Source organism: Rhamphochromis sp. 'chilingali' (assembly GCF_963969265.1).
Source record: "Rhamphochromis sp. 'chilingali' genome assembly, chromosome: 15".
Classification (NCBI taxonomy): Eukaryota; Metazoa; Chordata; class Actinopteri; order Cichliformes; family Cichlidae; genus Rhamphochromis; species Rhamphochromis sp. 'chilingali'.
Window position 1 is genome coordinate 3,718,841 of NC_137942.1, and position 19,093 is coordinate 3,737,933.

General features: G+C 41.1%; 1 protein-coding gene across 3 annotated transcripts in view; it reads right to left on the reverse strand.

Moving 5' to 3' along the window:
• The window catches only part of LOC308411885 (shisa family member 6), an 85,125-nt gene that overhangs the window by 50,853 nt on the left and 15,179 nt on the right, over positions 1-19,093 (reverse strand). The window lies entirely within an intron of this gene.

The window sequence follows — 19,093 nt, forward strand, 5'->3', positions numbered from 1 at the left end:
CAGTTCTGAGAAACCTCAGGGACACAAAGCGCTGAAAGCAGATCTCTAACAGAGAAGACCAGTCTCCAGCCTGTTCGGCTTAGCCTCTGGTCTGAGGCTAAATGAAAAAATGGAAACATGTAACTGATTCGTTTAAGCCAAGAACTTTTATGTTACAACAGTTAGTCATTTTTTTGTTGTTTAATTTGACCCCTTTGGCAATGGTCACTACTGGGGAAAATTAAAGTTAATTTCAACAGTTATGATGTTAAATTGGCTTTCACAGTAAATTTCAGAAAAAACAATCATAACTTTGTGTTTGCTCATTTTTGAGTGGAGTCCAGAAGTTAAATGAGGTGAATTACCGCCACATGTAATGATGATCCTTGTTAATGCTGGTACATGTGTACAGTTATATAAACTGAAGCAAATTTTAAAACTCATCTTTTGTGGAGTTGGACGAGCAATGAAAATTAACAAAACAAAAGTCATGAAAATACTTCTATGGTTCAGATAATCATCCACCAGGTGCAACCAAAGGCTTTAACAGCAACAAAACCTCCACCCCTGATGCCGATGCTGATGCCAGGCTAAAGTTTATTGTGGTCTCTGCTAACAGTAAAAAAATCCAATTTGGCCTGGATTACTCTGAGGATCAGGACAAATCAAAGGAGCTCGGAGGACCTCTCTACACCAGATGAGGTCATTGTACAATTGTGTGTAAAGAGAAGCATCTTTATGTGTGGTCAAACAGTCACACTTGAGTGCATCACAAAAAGTCTGCTCTCAAGTACAGAATAGAAGAGCGAGGCGTCAGCGCACACTGTCAGACAGTCTTGTCAGAGCTGTCTGTTGTGTTGCACTTAATTGTACCTACAGAAGATCCACAAGTGAGGGACATTACAAGGGAGAGCTGGAGAAGGAGTCCACACCTTGCCTGCCTTCGCACTGCGGCAGACAGTGTTTCAGAAAGTTACACGTTCTGGACAAAGCTTGTTAAGTTCGGTTAGAAGCAGTTTGTGCTGAAAGTGGGAAGTATAAAGATCCTGCAACACAGAACATCAGTAGCTGACATAATAACATTCTGGTATTTTGTGTTTAGCTCTTGGTGGTGACGGCGACTGAACTACTTGATCTAAGAAGACAGATTTAGTTAAATCAGACTACCTGTCAACAGAGATTACTTTTTTCAAGTGGCGAGTAAAGTAAGGGATTACTATTGCAAAAACGGTAATTAGATTACCGTTACTTTCCTGTAGGAACGCTGCGTTACTGTGTTACTAAAACCGTGATTTTTTTGCGAGAATGTCTCACGACAGTGACGTAAGTGAGTGCGACGTTCGTGACAACAGCTGTGTGCAGATCAACAATGGATCATATATTGAGTGCGGGAGAGAGTATGAGCGTGCAGCGTTTAAAGCGTGGAAGTACTGACCTTACTTTGAGTTTGAGTCCATAAAAAGTGACAAAAACATTAGTGTCCGTTGTGCGTGGGAAGAAAACTTCTTTTTACACCGAAAAAACCCCTAAACAAGCACCAAGTGCGCTACGACGTAATGGGAAATTCACAGAGAAGCTGCCGTATCCTTCCACTGACCGCTGCGGCACACCTGCACCAGGGTAAACCTCCGCCTACCCCCACTCCTGCTTTACAGGTGAAAATAGAGCAACAGGACCGCTGAGTCTTTGACTTTATTTATTTTCTGCTGTGTTTTACTTGCATCTGTTTGAAAGACTGAGTGTAAACACAAAAAATATTTTATTTTATGTGCTGGAATGTGCAGAAAATAGGTTTAAATGTTAAACAAATTTCTTCCAGTCAGTGAATGTTGCATATAATTTAATTTTTGCTTGATGCATAAAGTTAAAAGATTAAAACTGATAAAACAAGTTAAAAAAAAAAGAGACTTTTCCATTGATTACATTTTGTATGATGGATTATGCAGAAATAGTAGAATTGGGCTGAAAGATCTATCGCTTTATCACCTCTTCAGGTTGTAAATCGTGTTTTTAAAAGTAACTAAGTAACTAAGTAATTAATTACTTTTGAAAATAAGTAATCAGTAAAGTAACAGGATTACTTTTTTGGGGAAGTAATCAGTAATTAGTTACTGATTACTTTTTTCAAGTAACTTGACCAACACTGCCTGTCAACAACGAAATGAAACTAAAAGGGTGATAAGTGTTAAGATGCACCGCCAACCGATTCTGACCGAGTACATGATGAACTGGGAGAGAGTCCCCTCTCAAAAACCATATGTTAGCTGTAGCTAGTTTATCATTACAACTTGTGGAGACGTTTTATACCTCGTGTGCATCTACTTGTCACCAAAGCTCAGCTCTGAATCTGGCAATCTGAGCTGCATCTCTGGCCAAGAAAACACAAAATCATTATCTACACGCTCATCACTAACTTGACATGGTGGATCTGTGAACAAATCCAATTTCTCTCCAAAATAACGCCTCTAACAAGAGCCAGCAGCGTGGCAGCACGTCTCACACGATCACAATGTCATACGAGTCAAGTGCTGCTCAGCCATTACTCGAGACATCTCGTCGGGGAAACTGACCGCAGATCCAGTCGTCGCCCGTGGCCTTGGCTGTTCCTTTGTCGTGGGCTAATGTAAGCACGAATGTACACTCGCCTCCTCAGGCCGGATGCTGGTCTCTACCCTTCGGATCACAAGTTCAATTAATTTCACAGTCGGCGGCACCCGCAGTCATTTCACCGGGGCCTGTTGTCTGGAGCTGGAGAAAAATGGGAAGAATATGATGCGCCCAGAGTCAAAGCCGCTCAGCTGCTCAGCCGCTCAGCGCCTCCTCCTCCTCCTCTCTATCCACTGCACCCATGAAGGCTCCAATCGCCCGGAGCCACATCTTATCAGATAGTGCCACGGCTGTGCAGCATATTAAAGCTCATATCACGACGATAAGGGGAGATGAGACGGATTCATGCATCATTACTACTCTGTAAAGACATCTCTTTTCCATCTCATACAGCAGAAATGTTGGAATTTAGGAGAAAAAATGCAGTTCATTAAGGAGTTTGAGCTAATTCACAGTCTGCTGGATCAAATGGCTGTTGGATTCTCACACAAATAAATAAACCAGCGACTGCTTCAGACGTGAATGGAGGTCACGTAAACTCTGCATCATAACACAAACATTTAAGAAGCAATATAGTGGAATAGCTCCACTGCAGACACCCAAAACAGCTCGATATGCTGCCCTCAGTTTACCATTTTATTCATCAAAGCAAACATGGTCTCACAGAAATGTTTTCATCAGGACTGTGAGGCTCCGATTTGCACTCAGTTATTATGAATGACTACATTCACAAGACACCTATGAGTGAAAGGGGTATAACTTGCACCTATCAATACAGAAATCACTGCATAATTACAGCTTCACGTAGACGCTCCTATTGGCAAAGTTCAAATGTGTCAGAGCTGCGAGGACTACTTGACTGGTTTACTGGCAAAAAGTAATTGCAACCATATTGATAATCAATTGCAAATGATTAAAAATGCCAAACATTTGATAATTGGAGCTTCACATGTAGAAAATCACTAGGTTTAGATAATTGTTTGGCAAGCTAAACCAACTAACGATGTCTCTTTGTGCACTGCAACTTAAATCTTTGACTATTTTATGAGATTTGAAGTCAGCTTAGTACAGAAAATTAGCAGATTGAGTTTAACAGCTAACAAAGTTTATGTAACTATTAGTAAATAAGTATTTGTTAAAGTGTTAATTTCGTATTATTAGTTAATAATTATTCATCCGTAATTCAGTCCTGCTATTTTGCACGGCTTCCTCTTCTTCCTATCCAGAGCATCTTCCGGTGTGCCTTTCGCAGCCTTCATATTGTCTTTGATTCGGTCCTGCCAGCGCTTTTTTGGCCTTCCTCACGGCCTGTTGCCGCCCGTTTCTAATCGTTGGGCTGAGTTCTCATTGCAACGGACAACATGGCTGTACCATCAAATCCTCGACTCTCGCATCTTGTCCGTGATCAGCACCACTCCCCATCGTTTCCTGATGTCTTCGTTCATCACTCGGCCAAGTCGTTTGAGCACTTTGACTCTGTGTGCCACTGGGTGCACGGCTGACTTGTAGACTTTCGTCTTGAGATGAATTGGCATTCTCTTGTCGCACAGGACTCCAGTGACCTGATGCCACCAGTTTCGCAGTCCGAGGTGACGAGGGACCCGAGGTATTTGAATTGGGTGACTTTGGTCAGTGGCTCGCTGTTGATGGTGCCGTCAGTTTGGGGGCTGTATTCGAGGTACTCAGTCTTCTTAATAATTAATCCGTAATTGTTAAGTATTAATTAAAATTTAAGTATGGATATTGTGTCAATAAGGCACATATGATAATATGATAAATAAGTAATAATTATTGTTATTTTATGCAATGCGTGACCACAGCATTCTTGCCATTTAAAAATGATCTGTTGATACTGGGAGAACAATATTATTGTGTTTTTTTATTTTGCCACAGTAATGATGAAGTGGAAAGCAGACACCATGACAGCCCTGCTTGGAACAAGAAAACTAAATTACACTTGTGTTTACTTCTTTCGACAGGCTTTTGGCCTTCAGCTGCACGCTTAATCACTGCAACTGCATTGTATCAGCGGCACTCACACTCTCACAAACAAAACTTCACACTTGTGTAAGCACTGATTTGCAAGTGTGTGTGATCAGAAAACTTCAGACAAAAAAAAGAAAAAATACAGAGTGATAGATGGAGACTGTCTCATCACTGGTTGGCTTTTAAAAGAGTTATTGAAACACACTTGTGTCTAAAAATGTCATTTTAGGAATCTAATGCATGAGTCTATATGCATACTGCTTATGACTTGAGACAGACTTATTTTAAGGGTGACCTGGTTTCACTTTTCCTTTGCATATCTATAGTGCTGGTTAAAAAAAATGCAGATATGGCCTTAAACCTCTGTGTCCTCTGTGAACTGTCCTCTTGTGGCACTGGAGCCTACCCATGAGGCACAAGGGCACTCCCTGGACACGGCTCTTTAACAGGACCTGAATCCAGACAAAACCCCAGCTGGACCTGTCCCCAACCTTTTTACTGCGATGCCGTGGGCTGCGCATCAGCTCAGTGGCACGCACTTAAATTAACACTAATGCTGATAGCTCTCTGCAAACCACATTACACTCAATGATGAATGAGTCCAACATCCGTAAATATTGTAATGAACCATCATGCATTCCTGCAGGCACCCAGCTGGCGTCGACTCTAATGAGCACTCGGAAAAGTGGCCACACGGCTTGTTGAAACACCCCTGATAGATGCATCGCATTATGGGCAAAAAGGGCACCTTTAGTAGAAGTGAATTCACCCTGCTCCCCTTTGGTTTCCTTCTTTAACATTTCTCATTCTGTCTCTTAGCCTCTCTGTCATGCAGGGCTGTGTGTGCTGGTTGCTTTTCCAGGACAAAACACAAGGGATGATACTAATCGCAGACCTCTCAGTGCTACCCACTCACAGCTTATACACCTCAGATTTGCTGTGTAGTAAGCCTTGAACTCTCTGTCACAGTGTGCTGCAGTACGGCAGCTGAATTTTTCATACTGCTTCACATCTGTGCTTTTTAAAGAGCTGGATTTATGAATGAAGCCTGGTCTGTGAGCGAGTCTTCGTGCGTGCATGTGTGAGTGCATGTGTGTGGGGGTTGTATCACTCAAGTTATTCAAGTTAGGTTTGCCCAAAGGGTCACGGGAAATCTGTGGGCAGCTCTGTTCACACAAAACATGCAGAGGCACTGACTAACGAAGCATTTAGAGCAGAAGACTCAACCTGAAGACGAGCTGCAAATGTAATTTCTGATGATGATTTACATACAATTAGCATCATTTTGTGAAAGCTAGCCACTGGTCGCAATTTGACAAGAAGCACCAGTAAAACGAGCGAGGAGCGGGAAGAGTGGGAAGATTTCACGAACACGAATCACATCTCTGCCCAACTGCAGGCTGATTTGTTTGGACAGGATTTGTCTCTGATGAGTTCAGTGCGCTTTAACAAAGCTGTTTATGTAATGTGTGCGAGCGCCTATCAGAAAACACTTGTGCTTCTACATAGATACTTCAGTCGACCAAAGTTGCATTTTAACACTGTCAATTATGCATCTTAAGATGGCTCAAATATTTTAAAAACGTTTTAAAATTCTTTATTTTGTCTAAGAAGGATATTAATAATATTTAAATCCTACATACATCTTAAAGTACACTATCAGCTTCTACTGTAGGTGTTCCAAGGTCATTTCTAGGACTCCCCTCAGAATGTCCTGAGGTGAACAGACTCAGCTGTTCACTATGATAATTTGAGCATTCACTCTTTTTCCCCACAGTTATATTTGGCAAATTTTGGATATCATCTGGAGGTAAGCAATATGGGGCGAGACCCTGCCGCAAGTGGAGGAGTTTAAGTATCTCGGGGTCTTATTCACGAGTGATGGGAGAAGGGAGCGGGAGATCGACAGACGGATTGGTGCAGTGGCTGCAGTGATGCGGACAAGTGAACATTTTGTCCTCAGAGTTGACGCAGGAACAATGTGATAGCTAGATAACTGGCCGCCAAACCTGCAGCTCTTGTGGGATGTTTCCAGTCTGAAGTGGTCAGTATCTATCAAAAGGGGTCCAAGGAAGGAGCAGTGGCGAACCAGTGATCCAGCATCTGTGGTGCGTGCTGGACAAACAAGTCAGCATATGTCCAATGAAATTGTGGTCCCACCTCACAACATCAAGGACTTGAAGGATGTGTTGCTAATATCTTGGTGCCAGATACCACAGCACATCCTCAGGGGTTTGGTGGAGGGTTAGAGCTGTTTAGGCAGCAAATAGGGGATCGACACAATATTAACCAGGTCCCTGATTGGTGTTCAATCTCATATTGCAAAAAGCTCTTTTACATTTATACTAATTATGAGGGAATTTAATGATGAAAGATCCAAAAGCCATCGATCCTTAAATGCATCCTCTACATTATTTATCTCATCTGTTTTTTCCCTGCTACTTGTGCTTCTTACCTTATATTTTTCCATTTACTTACATCAGGGTAGTTAGTTTTCTTTTTACCTTTTTCCCTATTTGCCACAGCGATGTTCTCAAGATTCAAAACACACACTTCTCATCTCGACTAAGGCCGTTCTCTGTTTCCCCAAAGCTTAGTTTTGACGTTTAGCCAAAAGCCCATCATTACAATGTCAGCGTGCGCGTCTCTGCTGGTCAAACGAGAGTAACTATTACGAAATGGAGTCCCATTTGTTTTCCAAATGAGCATATTGTCCTTCACAACAGAGACATTAACATTCAGCCTCTCCTCACAACACTGAAACTCTTTTTCTTTATCCTTGGTTGTCAGCTTTTTTCTCGCTTTAATTATTCTATCGCTCTGGCAGCTCTCTGGTCCCATGCAGTCCCTCATCATTGTAAAGGGAGAATACGTCCCGCATGATAAAAGCAACGCTGCCTCGAGCTTGCCTGCCTACTGTACGATAGCTAATTCTTTGCATACCAATACAAGCAGTCCTCTTGGTATTTGCTTGTGGACAGTGTGCTGACTGAAGCATTTCCATGTCCAGCTCTGCCGTGTCCTTGCCCCCTACTCATAATAGATATTGACAGGTGCGGCGCAGATAACACTAATCTGCATCCTAATAGGATTTTACATGTCATAGAGTGCTTTCTCGTCACCACGGCATTCAATTCACAACTTTGTTATGCGGCTAATAGCATTACGGTGGCACAGCCTCCGGCCTTCAAAGGCAAGGATGTGAAAGTGGAGCCTGACTCATTCACAGGTTTGCTGTCTGAGCAGATGAATTAATGCTTATTGGACTCAGCATATGGTCCATTAACAGTCACGATAAAAAAACATGTCATTAATAAAATGCATCAGTGAGAGATTTAGTACTTCAACGAGAGATATATTATCTTAAAGAGCATTTTTCTTTCATTTCAGCTCAACGATCAGAAGGAAAACAACACTGTGACGCGTTTTAGTGGATTTTCTTAAAACCTTTAAACATCTAAGATAATTGGAATGATCTCAAATTAGATTTGAAGATCGTAACTTTTATCAGCTCTATTCCTTTTTCACAAATGGTAAATGGTAAATGGCCTGTATTTATATAGCGCTTTACTAGTCCCTAAGGACCCCAAAGCGCTTTACATATCCAGTCATCCACCCATTCACGCACAAGATTCTAGTTTCTTCTGAAAATCCCAAATTTATAAATACCATAGGCTGCTTTCTCTTTCTTCCCCTTCTCTTGCTACTATTACAAATACAACCAGCCATTCCCTTCCTGTTGTCCTCAGTGGGTGTCCACCTTTCCATATGACCTCCACACCCACCTGCTGCCACGTGTCCTTCAGCCATTGTCGGATCATCTTTGTGCCACTTCAACCATGGGGGCCCTGCGGCTTTCTTCTCTCCTTTTTTCTCCTTATCACCTTTTACCGTCAGAGTGTTTGTGTCTGAGCAGTGAATGTGAGTTCATATCCTGTCATAGCGAGCTGCTTCATATGATGGAACTGCAGCACAGCATTCGTGGAGTAATCGTTTAAAGGGCCCCTGTTTTCCAGCTCCATATTTAGATTCTCCTCTAGGGTAGTTTTCCATGATTCAGACTTCAAAACAGAATAGAAAATTAGTGGAAGCCATAATAAATCAAGTTTAATTTGAGCTTTTAGGGACTGTTAATGAACTGTGTTAACTAATGATTTATGTTTGCAGAAACTCACAGTATTGATAAAAGAAAGGCGTGCGGTGAGATCCAGTACAACTGCACTGCAGAAAGTGCCCGTGGAAGGTATTTTTCTCACTCTCGTATGTCTTTGGGATTACATTTAAATTTGGATTCACATTTTTCATAATACTCTTAAAGCCTCCCGTATGAGGCAGTTCTTGGTTATTTTTTCAGTTTAAATGTTTGTGAAGCACTTTGAAATAGCCCTTCTGTGTAAAGACATTTTCCTTCCTTTTATCTTTTACTTGTAACTTTTACCCACATTCAGTCACTACTTCGACTTTTTTCTGCACTTATAAAATTACATACTCTTAATTTAAACATTGACTACTAAACCTGATATTAGAATTCAAAGCGATATACAAAATGTTATACATAAATATGTTCAGACAGATATGCACTAGCCTCGATATCAAAAAGGACAATATATATTTCCAATTTCAGATAAACGGTGTCAGGAAAAGATACGGCGAGAGCTCGGGTTGACCTTCCATTTGGTAAGCTCTCGAGATGTTATTTCAGTGTACAAACAAGCGCTACATAATTCATGAGGAGAGGCTGGATCAGACGAGGTGTTAAGAGGCTATCTGTGTGTGTGTCAGGATGCATGAATGAGTCTCAATATTCAGTTCTCGGCCATGTGGTTGGAAAGACTTGTGGGATTCTCCAAGTGTGAGTTTCATCTAACCACTCTAATCAGGCTCATTAGCCTCCTATTTAATGGACAGGGGAGATAAGGAGACAAATCAATTCATATTGTGCATTTGGCAGCCGCAGATCTCTGCACGGAGACTGCACCATCTCCCTGCTGTTTGGAATCACGCTCATTGAGAAAGTTGCGGATTAGGAAAACGCTGCGCTGACTTGAAATGACTTGATAAAGACCAATCACAGACTGATGCTGCCTGAAAATTGCCCAGAAACAGTCAAATATGTTATTACAAATCAAAAAGGTCACGTACCAGGTTTATCTGGAGGCTGGTTTACATCAATGATTTTAAGAGTTGCACCAGAAATGAACTTCTTAAGGTTTTAGCATACAGGCACTGCAATAAATGCAGTGACCTTTAAGTTATTAAGGTTTGTTATTGCTAAATATTTGCGAACGTTTTTATATTTTGGTGCAACGAAAACGTGATTCACTTGCTACAGATATCTGCATACATTTGACTTTGCACTCTGTACATGAAGTTTTAAGGAATTTTGCATTGCAGCATCACACTGTTGAGGGTACGCAAGTTACAAACTACAGCTTCTCTCACATACTTTTTAGAGCTTTAGAGGTCTGTGTGTACAATTTCTTTTTACCAACATCCTATTTATAATTTCATATCCACATGCAGACTCAGATCCAGTAGCCAATGTTGTGGAAGACATGAATGACGCTTCGGTAACACAGGCCTTGAGGGCGACCCTGCTTTGAATCATTGGTCTCTGTTTCTGGTTTTTGAGTCACACTCTTCAGTTTCACTTTCACTCAGTGAGTAGTTGCTGAGTGTTTGCAGATAAGTTGGCATCTTCCGTGCAAACTGCTGCTGGCAGTCTGCAGTCTCTCTGTAACCAGTGTCACCTAGCAACAGCCAGCAACCACTCAAATGCACATTTTCCCCTAGCAACAGGTGGTTGCCAGGCAGTCAGCGACCACTCTCGAGGCCTGTGTGACAGCGGCCTAACATGACTGTACCATGGGCTTGTATTAAGCTTATACTGACCATCTTGCAGTAAGTTGTACCTTGTTTTTCATCAATGCCAGTGGTCATAAAACTCAGAGACTTGCAGCCCTCTTCACATTTAAGTTTTTGGTAGGCTAGCGACAACCAGGCCTGTGGTGTTTTTCCAAATTCTTAATTTCATATTTCTTGGTGGCTCAAACCAAATTTTATCGCTTATACAAATTTTGGTGACGGTGTGGGCGAAGTTAACACAACGAAGAACGTAACATCGCATTCACAGGGAAATGATGAAATCAAGACAATATATAGGAGAATCAAAAGAACTGAAATTTATAATAAATGCTTTTAAAAAAATCTTAATGTTAATAATGAAGACAGACAAATATTATTATAGCGAGAAAGACTTATTTATGTTCCTGTGACTTTACTTCCAAATTAAATGCAGAAGACTGCAGCTTTTACCTCATTTCTCAATCCAACATGTAAATATAGTGCATTTAAACTGAGTTAAAATAATAGCTGACAGTGTAAGTGTCTCTCACAGACAAATGTTTCTAATGGGCTCTTCTTTTAAAAATGGAGTTTCTATGACAATATAATCCCATGGTGGCCCAGCAATATTATGCAAATAAACCAATTACTCTTTGGAATAAAAGCAGATTCATTTTTCTGCATAAATACACAATGCAAAAATAGTCCATTTAACCTTGTTACCACCTGCTCCTCTCATCTCAGTAAACAACCGCAGCAAAGGCCGTATGACCCTGACATCATGTTGAATATTTTATTCCACCCCACTATGCTGAAAAAAGGTGTCTGATAGTGAGAGTAGCGCAGTTTGCCTTTACAAGATTTGTGCGTTTAGGTTCATATGTAAAGCAGAGCAGGATGAAACGCTGCAGGGATAAGGCACTTGTATTTCGCCCGATGTGATGCCTTGCCTTTGAGTCTCAGCCCTTTGAATGCTCTGATCATCTTAATGGAGCAGGTTTGATGCTGCGTCTACACCTGGATCCCACGCCACGTCTGCCATTTGTATAGATGTGACCAGCTGGGAGATGAGCTGTGGGTTGTAAGTAAGCGTGCAGAAGACGAGACTTGATGAAAAACAAAACAGCTTCTTCTTTTTTTTTTAATCTAGTCGTATTTCCTGTAGAAAACCAGCAGCATTGCCGTGCTCTGTTTCACCACCTGTGAAGACTATACATCAGATGCTGCTGGTAGCCCTGCTGGTTTTAGATAAGTGTTGGGATGGGAACTGGTCTGTGTGGGCAGAACACAGCGGGTCTATCACAGACTTTCCTGCCCTTGTAATAGAAGTCCTGTAGCTCTGTAAGCTCAGTAACTCTGTGACATATAGCGGTCGTGGAACATCTCCGATCTTGTATCTTTTATAAAATAATAAATATGAAGATTGGAAGGAAGCATATTAATCGGTTGAAAGAAACAGTAGCTCTTATCAAAAGGCTTGTTGTCAAACAATTTGCAGTGACAATTTTTTTATTTTAATCTTACTGTAACAAACCACATCTTGTTGTTCATGATGTCGCTCTACAAGGTGAGGAATTCAGTTACCAAACACACAAACACAGGTACATGTTAGGGCTCCTGAAGATATTTATCTATGCCAGAAATGGTGACATCATCACGTTGCCTAGCAACCGCCTACCTATGGGCTGAAACGACTCATTTTTGCACATACGACAGCTTATATAGGCATAATATTTTAATTTCATAATAATAATAATGTTTATATTCACATAACTTGAATTTTATGATATTGATGCTGCTTGTAGCCTCCTAACAACAGAGCATAAGCATGCACTATTGTTAACTCATTCACTGCCATTGACGTCTATAGCCGTCAATGGCAGTGAATGAGTCAATGGGTTTAACTCATTCACTGCCAATGGCTGGCAGTGAATGAGTTAAGTTAATGTTGGGAAAAGACTAATTGTGGAACAAACTGTGGTCAAAGCATGTAATGATTGATGAAAAATAACTGCAAAGTCAATAAAAACTGAGTCATTTACCAAAATGTGAGCACAGTCTGGTTTTCCTTTACCACCCTGCACACCAGTCTGAAGGCCGGCAGTGAATGAAATGTTCTTGTTGTTGTTATTTGGACAGTCTTATGTAAATAGGCAGCATCACTTTTGCTTATCATTATGAGTGTAGTGTCGATGCACAATGTAGTAGCTATCGAAAAATGATACCAGCAACATTTTGATTGGTGCCTGTGACCCTCACTGAGCATGAAATCTGCCAGAAAATTGAAGGCTTGGTTGAGCAATAAAAGGCTGTTTTGGTTTAGCAGGTAGCTGAAACGGTACACACTGGGAAAAACAAAATAGATTTACTGTTGAAAAATATTTCCATTTCCAGAAGCGGCAAAAAGAAAAAACGGCAGATTTATAAGAAAAAGACAAGCTGCAGATGCAGATGGTCCAATTCATCTTATTTCACCACCCAGGAGCTCTGAGATGGGTATGCCAGAAGGTTTGCTGGGAAACATCCACCGGCTAAATGGGAGACTTACTGTACAGCTGAATGGGACATTTATTGGAGTGTAGAATGGGGCACACCCACTCAGTACCAGTAGTGCAACTGTACACACTGACTTCATTGACTATTACTAACAGAATATTTTGCTTCAGAGGAATCAAAATTCTCTAAGAGACTTTCTTTCATCGCTAATTCTTTGTTTTAGACCATCGGTCTCCCTTTTAGACTCAAAAATATTATAGTTCTTTTCTTTTAGAGGAGTTTTTTTCATTTCATGCATTTTTTTTCAAGACGCATTCCACAACGACCACAATCTCAACCCAGTGATATTTGGATATTTGTACCAAGACTGTCGAGGAAGCATTAAGCCTATTCAAAATCAGATATCAAAAATAATTACACATTATCAGCTCCAATCACAAACGGTGGCTGCACACTGAGGGGAGAATGCATGATCTTCTATAACCAATAAAATCTCGGTTGCTGGTGCACATCCTTATCTTTCCAGATGAAGTTGGAAACTTTAGAAAGAATTTCAAGCAGCAGCAGCAGCAGCAGGGAGCCGTCACTGGATCCAGAAGGAGTTTGACTCACCACTGATCCCTTTGAATCAATATAAAGCGTCATAGTCTAGTTTGGTAAACATGAGTATGCAATTGGCTGATGTCACCTTACAGGATTTTATTGATCAGTGATTCTCACGTTTGACGTTTTCAGTTACAGCATGCTCAGATTTTCAGCCGCTACGAGCATCTGTAAAGACGAGCCTATATAAGGACTCGGTAATGGAGGCAAACTGGAAAGTGAAACCTACTTGGCACAATTTGACACCCCTCCATTTGTACTCACACTCAGCTACGCAGCCCCATACATGCATAGGCACAGACACACTGTAGGCCTGGAGGGATTAAAGCAAGGGGAGGTGGGAGCGCTGCAGCAGTGCGTCCCAATAAGACAAGGTCACCTTAAGTGGATTGGGATAACGGGGTGGGGAGGTGGGGGGGTTGGGGAGGTTGGAAGACAATTCCCTCAGGATGAAAACAGGGAGCAACTCATGAAAAAGTAATTAAGCAGGATGCACATCAGTGGATGCCACAGGCGGGGAAAGCAAGGAGAGAGATGAATAAGCCCCGAGGACGAGGGGGATGTTTGTACACAAGATGTCTGGGAGATGTTCGCTAAATGCACACATTGGGACTGTTTAACCTCCGAGATATTACACGTTAGCCTCAGAGTTACAGTGAGTCGACAACTATTCGGGAAACAGCAGTCCAAACATGACTGGACCGTGTTACTGCACGGCTTTTGTGGCTGATTTACTCCATTAAACAGTATTTTAAAGCTGCAGATTTTACTTTACTAGTAGAAAATGATTGCTAATTGTTTTTAAATGTCAACAGCTGGAGGAAAACTCTTGCTGCTTACGGCACCCTTTTCTTTGTAGTCGCAACAATAAATACTGTAGCAACGTTCTCTGTTTCAAAATAGACATTTAAAACTACAGAAAAACTAATGTATGTGTAATAATTGGTAAAGTCATATAACTACTTTTGAAAGAAGTCCATCCATCTACATTCTGCTCCCTATCTGGGTCCAGGATGTGGGGGCAGCCGTCCAACCAGAGATGCCCAGAAACCCCGCTTCCTGTCACCTACACCAGCTCTTTCAGGGGGCCACTGAGGCCTTTCCAAGCCAGCTGAAAGAGACAATCACTCAGGCATGTCATGGGTCTACCCTGGGGTCTCTCCTCTAATTACCAACCCAGAGTGGGCACTCCACCCTTTTCCAGCTGAGAACAATGGTCTCAGACTTGGAGCTGCTAATTTTCATTCTTGGCGCTTCACACTTCACGCTGCAAACCACCCCAGTGAGAGCTAAAGGCCAGCGCCTGATGAAGGACCACACCAGCAGCAAAAAGAGGTGATCTTCAGCCTCTTGGCTCTGCCTAGAAATTCTGTCCATAAAACCATCCAACAGCCAGTGCAAACAGGTTTGACTGAGGACGCAGCGAAAGAAGCTGCCTCTGTAGCTAACTTGTGTAACACCGGTCGTGTACATCCATCCATCCATGGATGGTAGAAAGTCATTTCTAAAAAATGAAATAGCAATAAAAACTTGAAAAATCTACCAAAAAATGTGCTGGACCAACCAGAATAGACAGATTTGTGTCACATCAATGACAATCTGAAGTTTAGATGTAGATCTAAGAACTCTGAGAACAAAGCTGAGCCTTTAATTCCATCACTGAGTCAAATTTCTGATACTGATGCACAAGCCAGTCAAGCTTTCTTTGAATCGTACTGTTATCTAAAGCGCTGCTGATTAATTATTTCAGATAAAAGAAAGAAGGAAAATGCCCTGAATGTCATTTTGATGTCAAATTAAACTCAGAGAAACAGGCTGAACAAAGAAGAGATCTTATTTTGAATTTTCCTTTCCTTTGGGAACATGTTCTTAGACAAAACCTTAAAATCTGTGCTACTTTGATTAAACTGACATTCCTTGACTTGCTAAAGGGAGCGCAAGCGTTTTTACTAAAGGAAGCTTTTCTAAATCGACAATGTAACAGTAGACCCTCTTGTAATTATGATGGAGTTAAACAGGAAAAATCAAATAAACTGAATTATGTTACTTTTGGCCTTAAAATAAACCACTCACCCTGCTTTCTCCTGCCTTATCTCATAACCAGACCTTATACAAAACAAATACAGTGATCACACTTCTGGATAAACCAAAACATGGAGCATCTCAACCAGTTTTATTCAGTTAAAATATTTAGAAACATCAGCTGTTTGCATCTGCTTGACTTGCATATAAACTGATATCTGGAGCTGTTAAGCAGCATCGCTACATATAATCCATCCAGCCTCACTTAGTCACTTTACCACCTGATCCGAGCACTCCTGCAGGCAAACCAGAGATGCTCGTGTGTCTCTGTGGATGCACTCAAAGCTCAGAGAGTCATGTTATATCACAGGTGCATGAATATTAATGACATTATTTGGATCTTTGTTTAACAGCTTGGTGGGACTGACGTACATTCAAATCTGTACTGTTTGTACTGTTCCTGTCACTATAGCACCCCCACATAAACAAAACAATGCTGCACACACACACAATATGGGGCGTAAGGTCAAAGTATTCATGCTTAGATATTGTCTAACGGAGTGATTGTGAATGTCTCATCCAGCCTTTTAGGCCAATAAACGCATCCAGGATGTACCTGAATAGAAAATGGACTTCTAATGAAATAGTTCTTCTTTCACTGATATAATATGTTCAACTACTGAACCTGGTCTGTGTGACCAAAGCCTTGTATCTCCAACGCTGGTGTGTTTAATGGTAACTGATCCATCGAAGGTGAAGCAGGAAGGACAAAAACTATGATAAATGCAGTAAAAGATAAATAAAGGATGGAGAAAAGTAATGGAGAATGCATCGTGACAATCTAGAAAGAGTGAAAGAAAGGAACAAACTGAAAACTAAAAGAGGAATACAGGAAGAATAACACAAGGGAGAAAGGGAGAGAGGAAGCAATGAAGGAAGCAAGACCAGAAAAGGAAGGTAAGGAGAACAGAAAGAAAGGGGAGGAAGTAAAGAATGAAATGTGTAAAATTCCTCCAAACGGTCTCTGACTACAACAGAACTTGAGTAAATGAACTTTCCACCTCTTCACATGAACCAGAATTAAGGACGTGATGTCTGCCTGGAACAGCTGACCTGTGCAGATGTTCGCTGTGGATGATCTTTGCTAAAAACAAATAAATAAATAAATGTTTTTGGAGCAGATTTGGAGCCAGGGCAGGATGCAGTCAGCTGTGACACGTGCACATCTGTCAGTCTACTTCCTCCTGACAGTAGCCGTGTGTTCGGGAAGTGTGTGTGTGTGTGTGTGTGGGGGGGGGGATCCCGCCGACAGCCAGCTGTTAAACGAAGACACGTATGATGGAAGCTGACAGGACCTCCGCTTTGAAGTGACAGCTACCGCCATCAGGCTGCTAAAGCGTGTCAGCTAATAGGTGCAGTGAGAGGGTGACAGGTACAGTCAGGAGAGGGTCGCTGCCTCAGACAACAGCTGAAGTGTTACTCTTTAGTTAGAGGGATTCATCCAGTTCATGAAAGCTGACGTTTCCAGCTTTCAGAACTGCTGTTCAGTATTTGCTTTAATGACATGCGCATGCTAGCTTCACTTTCAGCATTTCTGTTGACTCATTTTGTGTCTTTTGAAATCGATTTGCTTCTTTCATAATATTTCCAAGTAGAGTTTCTGCATTACCTCCAACTTCTTCAGTGTGCTACTGTAAGGGAGCTTCAAGGCTGAGATTTTGCCAGTTCCCAACAATAGATGTCAACAAATTCATTATCAGTGGCAACAATTTCGCTTTACTCTTAGATTTTAAGGTTTTTCTGTGTCTGTTAAATGAAAAGCTTTTACGCATTCTGCTATATTTTATTTGGTGTTGGTTCTGTTGCTTCGGAGCAAGTCCTTCTTATCTCAAGTTAGCCTCAGGGGAAAATACTGTACTGTGCAAAAGTCTTGAGCCACCCCTCATTTCCTTTTTTTTTTGCTTCCAAGGAGCCGGACGTTGTTGTATTTTTTTTAGTGCTCTCCAGCAGGAGATCTACAGGCTTTCTGAAGGTGTTTCCAAAATATTCTGTGGACACTGTTTGTTTGTTTGTTTGTTTTTTCCTGTTAGTCATTTAAGCATTAAAAAGCCACTTAAGTCAAGGAAAGATAGTATTGAGTTCACACAGACGGCAAAGAACCAACTTTAAAACAGCTATTTAGGCACATTGTTGTTAACAGCCTGATGCTTAAACACATGATTCGTTAGTTTTTTTGCAAAAGAAAATAATCCAGCTTCATAAGAATGAAATTGCATTTTGTCATTAGCTGAAATGTGTCAGCACGGTGTGCAATGTGCCCTTAAAAAAACTGAAAAAACGTATGTACAATAACATCCTGCACACATTTCCCATTTTTCTAGCAGAATATAAAGAAATGAGGGGTGGCTCAAACCTCTTGCACAGTCCTGTACATAAAACATTCAGTGGTCATTAATACATTTAAAAAGATAATTTTTAAATTGATTAATTATCATCTCTGATCTTTATATCTGGGTTTTATTGAAAAAGCGTATCTTTTACGTATGTATATTAAGGTTTAGAGATAAATGTTCACATACATAGAGTGAAGTTGCAAACAATTTGCAATTTGAAGTCCTTTCTTGAGCTTTTCTTTATGTTGAGTACTGAGTTTTTCTCGGTATTTTTACAACAATCAATAATTTTACAATAATCCAAATGTAATCTTTCCAGACAGACACACACTTATTCGCTGGTTTTAGCTCAGTGAGAGTCTGTGCAGACATAACCGAGACGAGTTTCAGCGTTTCTCAGGTGACATGTTAGGACTGCGAGCTGGTCAACTCGACTGGTCCAAATTTAACTTGTTCAGGTTGTGTGAAGCTGAATGATCCAGAAATGTTCTCCCCTTTTTAACGACACTAGACTTTTTTTTTTAATCTCACAAAGCCATTTCCACTGCACTGTCGCTCTCTCTGTCGCTCTCTATCACTGGGACTCGAAACCAGGTTACAATCATCAGTTCAATCACCAGTCCTCCTGCCACCACACTTTCTAAAGGAGAAACACCTCTTGGCACATCATTGTCACTTAAAAAGACAAGCTTGCAACAAAATGTTCTTCATGGGTCTGAATTGCAGTCTCCTGAGAATTCGGATCAGTTATGATGTTAAAAGTGAGAACTTCAAAGATGAACCACACATTTTAGGTTTAAGAACTGGAAAGGATTCAATAGCAGATTCAACATTCCATAATAGAACATAAGACTAAAGACACGATTAAGAAGCAAGTATTTTCCCGATCAAAGTCACATAAAAGTCACTCATCACGTCCTGCAGCCTCGATCTTCTCTAAACGTTACCCAGCAGAGCTGTGTGTCAGAAACCAAATGTCCAAATGAGTCACGTTGGACATTAAGCACACTTCACCCTCCCAGCTCCCTCGTGCAAATAGAGCAGGTAATTATCTGGATAACTCACAGTCAGAAAGTGGGTGACATGCGACTCATCGCCATAAGCAAATTCAATATTTCCAGTAGTAATAAAACATCTGATACAGAGGATCATCTGCTGCGTGA